Source organism: Perognathus longimembris, chromosome 25 (genome assembly GCF_023159225.1).
Source record: "Perognathus longimembris pacificus isolate PPM17 chromosome 25, ASM2315922v1, whole genome shotgun sequence".
Lineage (NCBI taxonomy): Eukaryota > Metazoa > Chordata > Mammalia > Rodentia > Heteromyidae > Perognathus > Perognathus longimembris.
Window position 1 is genome coordinate 15,135,826 of NC_063185.1, and position 10,767 is coordinate 15,146,592.

The following is a 10,767-nucleotide window of genomic DNA, read 5'->3' on the forward strand; positions in this document are numbered from 1 at the left end:
TCCAGGATCAAAGGACTACAGTCTGGACCTTCAGCCCCTACCTCTGCCTATTCAGTAATTCCACCACCATTTAATGTGATACTATGTATCATTCACTGGAATAGTTAGAAAGAGCTGCAAAGAGTGCATTTATAGACACAGCCACAAGCCCTTAGGAAGCACATACTTTGTTACAAGTAGCTCCACCCCAGACCTTGAAGACAAGGCTGCCAGGGCCTGGGTCTGACCCTCTAGGAGTTCAATGAGAAAGATAGAAATGGCAGGTCTGGGTAATCTGCCTTGGCCTTGCCACCAACCTAAGTCTAGGCAAAGGGGGAGCCCTTCTTCTGCTAGTCAAGGGGGGGTGGGGGCTTCAGGTGGAAGACGCCTAGCCCAACCTTCTCAGCTCTACTCCTGCATTCAAGGTCCGTGCCCCAACCTCAGCTTGCCAATTTGTAAACTGACAAAAATTACTATCTGGATAGATACCTGTTATCTGAATGCTTATTAGTAATGTTAGCCAGGACCCACAAAATAACAGGACCTACATTTACTGAATCCCTTCCAAGACACCGCGGGGAGCAAAAATGGCTGGGGGTGGGGGGAGAGGATAGGCTCCATCCTCCCCAGATGCATCAAGGTAAATGTCCCCGTTTCCATGGAAGCCTCTTGCATGACAGGCACTGTTCTGAAGGCTTCCTGTTCGTCGACTCACTTGGATTCTGCGCCCCCACCCCAAAAATCTAACGAAGGAAGAACAGAACTGCTCCCATTTTACAGACAGAGAAAACTGAGGCCTGGTATCTAACAAGCCGTGTGGCCTTGGGGCAAATCACCAGGGGCGTGGGTCACTGCCAGGCTCGGAACTAGTCACGTTTGAGGAATGAATGAGCCAGAACCCTTCCTAAAACCAAGAGGGCCGCATCGCCGACGGTGGGGGATGGGGAAAGGGTGGGGGTGGGGGGGGCCCTTCTTTCAGAATCCCTAAGTCCTAGCCCTCAAAAGTGGAGTCTCAGCAACCCGTTCGGGGCCCGGGGAAGGCGCTGCTGGCACGCGCCGGGGGTGCTGGGTGCCAGCTTCTTCCCCCCGCGTGGGCCGACCAGGGCGTGCAAGAGCCGGGGTTCGGGGGTGGGGGGGTGGAGGGGGGGTATGGTCTGTCAGGGAAGCTTATCCCGGGGGAGGGTGGGGGAGAGGGGGTTCCTGGTTAGCCACCACCACCTCGCGAGTCCAGCCTGGCGAGTGTGAGCAGCCGGAGGGTCCCTCCCTACCCAAGCCTTGAGGACAGGTTCGAAGACCAGAGGGCGCCGCCGGGGAAGGTCACCCAGGCGCGCTGGGCCTCCACGCGGTGGCCCATGTGCCCTTCCGCCCGCAGGTCCACACCACCGCTCGCCACCCCCCCCACCCCCCCACCCCCAGATGCGGCAACTCCGGGGACCTTCGTCCTCACGATCACCACCAGCCTTGGACCCTGGATCACTCGGCGGCCCGTCCTCCGGGCCTTCGGTGTCCCCGCCGGTGACCCACGCAAGGCCTGGTCGAGCCGCCCTCGGGCTCCGCTTCCCGGAGCCCGGACTCCTAGGCCCTCCAACCCTCGCCCGGTCCTCCCGGGAAATCGCCTCCCCCCCCTCCCCCGCCCTCCCCCAGAGGCCCGCCTGGAGACTCGGGAGCGCGGGCCGGCGAGCCCACAAGCCCTTCCTTCCCCAAGGCGCCTACCTCGGAGGCGGTGGAGGCCGGAGCAGCGGCAGCTACGGCGGGGGCTGCGGCGAGGAGGAACCGAGGGCGCGGGCCGAGGGCGGGGCGGAGCGCACGGCGGCGGCGCGGACCTGCCCCCTCTCCCTCTCCCTCAGCGCGCCGGGGCTCGGCGAGCTCCGCCCCCAGGCTCCGCCCCACGAAGCAGCAGCAGCAGCAGCAGCAGCGGCGACGGCGGGGTGGGGTGGGGTGGAGTGGGGGGGGCCCCTCCGGATCCCCCAGGCCCCCTTAAGCTCCCGCGATCCCCGGTCTAGGCCTTCGGGGCCGCTCCGCGCCCGCAGCAGCTGCGCGATCCTGCAGGCGGCGGCTGCGCGTCCAGGGGCTGCGTGCGCCCGGGCACGGGGTGGCCGGAGGCGGGGGCGGTGCGCGCGGGGCGGGCGGGCGTGCGTGCGTGCTCGGGGACACGCGGGGCCCGGCTGGATCCTCCAGCCTGGGATGGAAGCCGTGGTGGTGGTGGTGGTGGTGGTGGTGGTGGAGCGGGAGGAGGAGGGTCTTCCGGTTGGAGAGGCGGTGAGGTGGGGGGGGCACCCCCGGGGAACCCCCCCCTCCCCTACGCTTACAAAGGGCGCGAGATTCCCCACACTGGGACGGAACGGTATGCAGACCCGGATTCCTCCCTCGCCAAACCCCTTTTCCCGAGCCTTTGCGCGGTCAAGAGCACCTTGAAGTTGTGCGAGGCGTCCTGGGTCCCACGGTTCAAGGTCACCGCGGGTTCTGCAAACCGGCCGGTGGCAGCAGCAGCAGCAGCAGCTCCGGGGACCCGGGTCCGGCCAGAGCCTGCCATTCCGGCCGGGAATCGGTTGGTACGCGGGGACGGGGACCCTCAACTTTCCGGGTTCCCCAGTTCACCGCTTGAGGTCAGCAGCCACCCGTGCCAGGCCCAACCAGGAATTCATCGATTCCCGGATGGATGGATGGATGGATGGATGGATGGATGGATGGATGGATGGATGGATGGAGACCACCCCAGCCCCATCACCCTGACCAACAGGAAGTTCTTTTCGGCCTCAGGCATTTAAGGACCCGCGAAGGCGATGCCGAATGAGGGACTCACAACCCTGACTCACAGACAGACAGCCCGCCGGCTGTGATTGGTAGAGGCGATCCAAGGTGGCCTGCCGCTGGGTGGAGGCGGCAGACTTAAATGGAAAATAGGCCACCCGGGTTAGAAACGGTGTTCCAGGGAGCTAGAAAGAAGGAAATGGATCAGGAGGGCTGGGATGTAGCTCAGTGGCAGAGCGCTTGCCTCGCAAGTGCAACATCCTGAGTTCGATCCCCAGTACCAAAAAAAAAAAAAAAAAAAAAAAGACAAAAATATACAGTTTTCAAAACGATCAGTCAGTGCTAAGAGTGCTAACTAAGCCCACTTGCTTAGCATGCGGCAGGCCCTGGTTTGATTCTCAGCACCAACTAAATAGATCCTGGGGAACCTGGGATAGCCACTCCAGGCCCTGCTCCATTTACTAGAGACTCCCAGACTCCCAACTGTATGTACACGAAGGAAGGCGCAACTCACTCCCAGAAAAGAGTGGAGAGGGGAAGCTACTGAGGCAACTTGAGTATCCAGTGAGGAAGAGTTTGGGAGGACAAGAGCTCCAGGAAAGAGCAGGACAGTTACACACACACACACACACACACACACACAAAACGGGCCCCAGGAATCTTAGAATTGTCTGGGCCAATGTGTCCTAGTTGTGAGGCTAGCAACAAATGTCCAAAGTCCTCCTTGTCCCTCCAGTTCCATCCCAACTCCTTTCCAAGACTTGGCGGTTCCCTTCCCCTCCTCCCAACCTCTCCCCTTGAGCCCCTTCCCTAGCTGTCCTGAGTGCCACTTGGGTCAGGTTCTAAGTCACTTTGTGATCTTGAGTAAAAAGAAAATTTTTTTTTTCCAGATCCTCAACTGCGAAGTGTTGTAAATTCCAAATGGAACACATAAAGAACAAACACCCAATAAACAGAGAGAGCCTGGGAGCCCTGGGGTTAGAACTAATTTGGAGTCACCCAAAGGTGACTCAGAGTGAGTCATCACTGAATTCCCAGCCACACCCCCTGAGGAAGAGAGGGAGGCAGGCAGCCTTTGCAATCGGATATAATCCTCACTCCCTCAGCCACACCCCCACCCGCTTCTCCACAGTTTATTGGGCTGGGTAAGCACCTCACTCAAGCCTGCCCAATCAGGTCCTCCCTTGCAAATTTGAACTAAGAAACCGTTTCAGTGAGAATGCAGGGAAAGCCTTGTGCCTTCCCAAGTCCCCCTGGCATCTTGGGGGCTGGCTGGCAGCTCTGTTGGTCTTGACCAGCCAAAGCAGGCATTTCATGGAGCCAAGAAAGGACTGCCCTCAGGAGACCGTGGCTCTGGGCCTATTTCCTGAGTGACCCCTTTCTTCCTGTGTTTGGGTTTCCCTGTGTCATTTCAATAATCCAGCTTTTGTTTGTCCCAGCTCAGAAGAGTCCCTGAGAAGGACTCAAGTCGAGATGAATCTTGAGTTTTTCTTTTCACAAGCTTGGTGTGCGGGCGCTCACACCCACATGTAGACAGACTGGCCTGCAAGTTGAACACGGGGCCTCTAACTCTCACTTGGATTTTTGTTTTGTTTTCTCAAAGCTGGCACTTTACTACATGAGCCACAGCTCCACGTCTAGCTATTTGGTGGTTACTTAGGGATAAGAGTCTGGTGGATTTTCCTGCCCAGGCTGTTTTGGGAGCTGTGATTCTCAGATCTCAGCATCCTGAGTGTTGGGAAAATAGAGGAGAATGGAAAAGGAATAAGTTGGACTCACCATCAACAGGCGAGGACTGTTGAGGAACAGCGAGGAGCACAGACCTTCCCGAGGGTTTGGAGGTTGTGCAAGGGGTTGAATTTGGGACCAGGCTTATAAGGGGTCTGAGCAAGGAGGCAGAGGTTACTGAAAGCACACTGGGTCTAGGAAGCTGATGGCTTGTCCTTGGACCCATAATGGATTGTTTACAGATGGACTTAGGTGAATTGCCTTGCCTGCCCATTAAGGCAGGTCAGCTCAAACCTGGAATTTTGCCTGGTGTCTGTATGACCCCGGGGCAATAGGGTGGGGGGTGGGGGGTCAATCCTTCACTGAGTAGCTAGGATAATAGGAATGACCCACCAATGCCCAGCAGCGCATAGCATGACTTCTAACTATATAAATGTTGGTTTGCTCCTGAAGAATTGAGTGAGGCATGAGGGTAGCAGACTGGCTCTGACTTGTCCATCCTACTACCTCCCCGGGGCTGTCACAATGGCAACACCTGGAAAGGAAATGATGAGTGACTCAGGGTAAGGCTGACCTGGAGTGCCTCCGCTCCCCTCCCCTCCCCTCCCCTCCCTGAGGATTGCACACCTTGGGAGCATACCAGAATCCAGTCCAGTCCACAGTCAATTCCCCCTTGAAGATTGAGCTCACCCCCCTGTGCAGGCTGAGTACTGTTTAATCTGCTTGTGCAAGGAAGAATTTAACCTTGCCCAAACAGAGGCCCAGCCTTTGGCCTCTGGAAGGTAAACTCTAATCCTTGCAGGATCCAGCAAGTATCTTCATTTTGGATGCAAGCCATCCCTACCACAAACTAACAAAATGATTTAAGGGGGGAGCAGAGCATGTCAGATAAACCAACAGAGTGATTTATCATGTAGGCTTTAATCACATTGGCTATGAATATAGGCATGGGCAGCTAATCCTTGATAAGACTGGAGACTGAGGTAGCCACACAAGTGACCAATGGCAGCTAACCATGAGCCCCCAATATAGACTATAGATACCAAGGCTGAGAAGGTTGCTCCTCTGGTTGCCAAGGCTCCCTATGTGTGGTCTCACATCATTGCTGTGGGGAGGAGATTTCAGCCTTGACCCTTTCAGGTGAAGACAGCTAAGCAGCTCTGTGGAGGACCCTTCCAGCTTCTCTTCTCTTGGCTGATTTCACCTGTGTCCTTTCGCTGACATAAATAGTGCCCACAGTAATCTCAGAGAGCTCAGTGCTTCCTGCTAGGGAGTTACCACATGGCAGGGAGGGGGCTCAGTTCCCTGAGATTTACAATTAATAGGGACACTGAAGCTAGCCTGGATAGAGTCCCTGAAACTTGCCTTGGACTCAGGGCCTGAGCACTGTCCCTGGCTTCTTTTTGCTCAAGGCTAGCACTCTGCCACTTGAGCCACAGCACCACTTCTGGCCATTTTCTATATATGTGGTGCTGGGGAATCGAACCCAGGGCTTCACGTATATGAGGCAAGCACTCTTTTTTTTTTTTTTTTTTTTTTGGCCAGTCCTGGGGCTTGGACTCAGGGCCTGAGCACTGTCCCTGGCTTCTTTTTGCTCAAGGCTAGCACTGTACCACTTGAGCCACAGCGCCACTTCTGGCCATTTTCTGTATATGTGGTGCTGGGAAATTGAACCCAGGGCCTCATGTATATGAGGCAGGCACTCTTTGACACTAGGCCATATCCCCAGCCCCGAGGCAAGCACTCTTGCCACTACGCTGTTTTCCCAGCCCCTCCCTGAAACTCTTATCTCTAACCACCAGAAAACTGGAAGTGGAGCTGTGGCTCAAGTGGTAGAGCACCAGCCTTGAAGCTAAGGGACAGCACCTAAACCTTGACTTGAGGCCCCAGTACCAATACAGACACACACACACACACACACACACACACACACACACACACACACACACCACTGCCTTGTATGTGTGCACAACACACATGTGCACATACTCTGACCAAGAAGGCCTGAACTCTGGTTTCTCCAGGCACAGATCTTCAGCTTCTGGCTCTCCAAAAGCTACCTTCAGAAGCTATGGACTGCTTCCTACCTCGCTACCACCACCACCACCCCTTCTGACCTGGCTGGAGGGGAGTTCAGACAGACAGTCAGACAGACAACAAATCAGCAGCCAACTTGGCCTCTAGGCTCCAAGTATCTCAGCCTTTATCCCCACCCCACCTATTTGTGCTCACTGGCTCCACTCTGGTATTTCCTGCTGGAGGAAGGATGTTTGGGGGGTCCCTCTTTGCTCTCTCATCTCCCAGCTGCTTGAGGAAGAAGCTGTGGAGGCCCGACTCAGCCCTCCTGGCCACAGCCAGCAGCCCCAGTTCAAAAGTCTCAGATTCAAATCTAAACTTAGCGACTCTGCTGCCCTGAAGTGACAAAAACAAATTCTACCAAGATGGTTACATAAGAAGAAGGCTGAGCCACTTCTTGCTGCTTCTGGCTGCATACCTGCTCCCCCTTAATTTTGCCAAAGGCTCCACACAGGAACCCCAAACACAAACTTCACTATTACATACACACACACACACACACAGAGTAAATCTGAATAGATAGAGAATCTGACTTTGCTTCCACCAAAACACAGGCAATTCTTGGGTAAGCCTGCCCACCTCCAGGGACAGACTTGAGTGCCCCAGGAGCTCCCCCAAGATAAAGCAGATGGACAGATCTTATTTCCTAGGGCTTGCAGAATATTTGTTTTCAAAGCCTTCTAGGGGAAAAAAAATCAATCTAAAGCCACCCAAATCTTAAGAGACACAAAGTATCCTTAGAGGGACAAAAATCAGCCCAAGAAAATCCCAACTTGGACATAGGGTAATAGAAAGATGTGAAGATTGTCCAAATGAGGTACAACAGAGAGTCATCTAGAAACTGGAGAGCCTGCAGGGGGGAGGGGAGGTCAACCCTCAGGGTTTTCCATTCATATTTGCAGGATGCAGCTGGAGCCTGCACTCTGCCCAAGCACCTTGAGTGATCTTGGAATAATAGCAGGCCAAGGATAAAAGGATTTGGTCTTATATAGTCACAGGAAAAGGAAGGAATTTCAGGTGGAGGCTAAGTTAAACAGCACTCCCTGTTTTGGGATGGGGAGGGGGTTGTTTGTTTGTTTTTGGTTGAGGAGGGTTGTCAGGGATGGGGCATGACATCAGGGCCTGGGTATTGGTGTCTCCTTGCTCTTTTTGCTCAAGGCTAACATTCTACCACTTTGAACCACAGCTCCACTTCAGTTTCCTGGAGATTAATTGGAGATATGAGTCTTACAGACTTTCCTGCCCTATCTGGCTTCAAACCCTGATCCTTAGCTCTCAGCTTCCTGAGTAGCTAGTGCCCGCTGGTTGCTGATACAGGGGCTTGAACTCAGGGCCTGGGCACTGTCCCTTGCCTTTTCACTCAAAACTGGCCCTCTACCCCTTGAGCCACAGCTCCACCTCACAGAAAATGTTTACTTACCCCTGCATCAGAGTACATTTTTTTATGCTGGGCCTTGATCTCAGGGCCCCTTCGTGTTCTTGCTTAGCTTTTTCCACTCAAGGTTGATACTCTACCACCTGAACCGCAGCTTTACTTCCAGCTTGGTGCTGGTTACTTGGAGATAAGAGTCTCACAGACTTTTCTGCCCAGGTTGGATTTGTAACATGTTCCTCAAATCTCAGCCTCCTGAGTAGCTAGGATGACAGGCATCAGCCTGTACTGTACTGCTATCACAGTAAGTTGGAATGAACAGAACTTACTCCATCCCAGTTAAGGTGGCAAGGAAGTCCAATACAAAGGTGCTAGCTTCTGGGGAGGGCTGCCATACTGTGTTACCCATAGTGAGAGCCACACACACCATGAGGTGCCAGACTTTGAAGTCAGGCCCCACCACGTGAACCCCATTTTAGAATCGAACCCTGAGCCAATCAGATTTGTACCTGTGTGCTAATCTTGCTTGCACAGCTGATTGTTGTAACCTTGTTCTTTGCCTTTATAAGCCCTGTGTAATCACAGCTCGGGGCTTCCTCCTAACCTCCGCTGTGTCGGTGGGTAGGACGAGGCCCGAGATGGCAGCTCGTTAAATAAACCCTTGCCTTGCTTTTGCATTTCGGAGTGTCTGAATCTCGGTGGTCTTCTTGGGGGTGGTCTTGCAACTTGGCACAACATTTGGGGGCTCGTCCGGGATAGCCCCAGAGACCCCGAGATCCCAGACTCCGAAGGTAAGAAAACAGCGCTGTTCATTTGTCTGTCTGTTTTGCTTTTGCTTATACTTGTAGGGCGCGAGTCAGTTTGGTTTTTGGCCGGAACTGACCAGGAGGGCCTCCTAAACGAGACTCAACCCCCCACCTTGTACTTGGGTCTGCTCCTTCTGCTTATCTGGCAGGAGGTTGTGGGCCAACTTGGGTCCACTCCTCCCGTACCCTTGTAGGAGGTTGTGGGCCAACTTGGGAGATCTCCAACATGTAACTCGGGTCCACTCCTTCTGCACCCTTGCAGGAGGTTGTGGGCCAACTCGGGTCCACTCCTTCTTGCAGGAGGTTGTGGGCCAACTCGGGTCCATTCCTTCTGCACCCTTGTAGGAGGTTGTGGGCCAGCTTGGGAGATCTCCAACTCGTAGCTTTTCTTAGGCCTGTGTGTTTTCCTCCTTTTGTATTATCTTGAGGACCTCCATCTAGCCCCCTAGACTTGATCCTAGCTCACTGGAGGGAGGTTAAGGAGATAGCTCAGAACCAAGGTGTGGCCCTTAAAAAGGAAAAGTGGATCACCCTGTGCAAGTCAGAATGGTCCACCTTTGAGGAAATTGAGGGAGCTTTGACATAGGGAGGAAGCACGGAGGAGGAAATGTTTCCCGCTCCATACTCCCCATCCCAGTTAACTCTACAAGAGGAGGACTCTGAGGAAAATGTTTCAGCTGTGCCCTCCGCTCCGGAGGGTCCTGCCCAGTCAACTCAACGGCGCCGACAGCCCAGGACACGGACGCATCAGCCCCAAGTCCAAGTCCTGACCCGCAGCCGCCGACAGGGTGAACATAGGGCCAGCCCAAGCCACCCACAGGTGGCAGGGAGTGACCTCACCATGCTGCGCTGTCATCTCTGTGTTGTTTGTAAGTCTAACAGTCTCTTTTGTGTCAAACCTGCATAGCTCATTGGAAAGATGTACAGGCGATGGTTCACAATCAGAGTGTGAGTGTCCACAGAAAGAACTCTGGGGGGACCCCCACCCAGCCTTCTTAAGCAGAAAATTATTTGGTACGCTAAAAATGTTTAATTAAAAAAATCAGAGCTAAGTATCAGAAATTTGGATTTAAAAGGATATATATTAAACTAATGGCATAGAAGTAAACTCTCATTAACTCTATGTATGTAGGAAGAAATGGCAAAATGGGCCAATGTTTCTCACTAATATATTGGAAAGCTGAATGGATAAGTATTTCTAATTGTAATTCTTGCATTAAGGAAAAATTGTCATTTGAGTTCAAAGGTCTTCATGCCATGCAGTAACTGGGACTGGAAAAAAAAAAAAAGAGGCTCTTTTGAAACAAGCAGTCTGTAGGCAAAGGGCGGCACCTGGTTTCAGAATGTCTGTGAGCTTCAGTTTTTCCAATGCAGATAAAAGCTAAAGTGTTGTGTTAGTGTTAGAAAGGCTTTGGAAATCAAGAATACATTTCTAGATAAGAAGTTTGGAAGTAAAATTGTCCTAAATAATTATTGCAAAGTGAGAAAGGGAGAATTATGGCTACCAAAATGTTTAATTGCCATTCCAGCTTCTTTGTAGGTTTTTTGTAACAGTTTCCAGCAGGCCCACAGAAGCACAGGTGATTCCTACAAGTTTGTCAAGATCTAATACTGACCCTTAATAAGTTCCAGGTAAGAGAGCATGCTTAAAAATTCTGTGTGGACCACCTTGTTGCTTATAATTGGAGTAAAGTGGCCCCTTATAAGACTCATTGATCTGAATCTGCGGTTCGAAGCCAGCCCGGGCAAAGAAAGGTCCCTGTGAGAGACTTGTCTGTAATCAGCCAGCAGAGTGCTGGGAACGGAGTGGTGTGGAGCTCAAAAGTGGTACGGTGCTAGTCTTGAGCTGGAGAGCTGAGGGACAGCACTCAGGCCCTGAGTCCAAGTCAAAAGTCACTCCTCCTGGGACAAAAGTGATGGAGCATCCAGAGGCAGTAAGCCACTGCTTGGATGGCAGAGATGGTGTCAGATCCTAGAGTCACTACTGTTGGCCTTTCAAAAGTTAAAGCCGGGAAGTCCTAGAAGAATAGTTCATAAGCATGCCTTTCCAATGCC

At 53.1% G+C, this 10,767-nt stretch overlaps 1 protein-coding gene and 1 long non-coding RNA gene across 2 annotated transcripts in view; one reads left to right on the top strand and one right to left on the bottom strand.

Moving 5' to 3' along the window:
* The window catches only part of Vdac1 (voltage dependent anion channel 1), a 30,465-nt gene extending 28,703 nt beyond the window's left edge, over window positions 1-1,762 (bottom strand). Inside the window, exon 1 of the mRNA XM_048334047.1 lies at window positions 1,693-1,762. The gene's annotated coding sequence lies outside the window, so the exon portion shown is untranslated. The remainder of the gene's footprint in view (window positions 1-1,692) is intronic.
* On the top strand, window positions 121-10,300 carry LOC125341920. Its single transcript, XR_007209107.1, has 3 exons — window positions 121-404; window positions 775-779; window positions 10,288-10,300. It is a non-coding gene; the product is annotated as an uncharacterized LOC125341920 (long non-coding RNA).
* The last annotated feature ends 467 nt before the right edge of the window (window positions 10,301-10,767 follow it).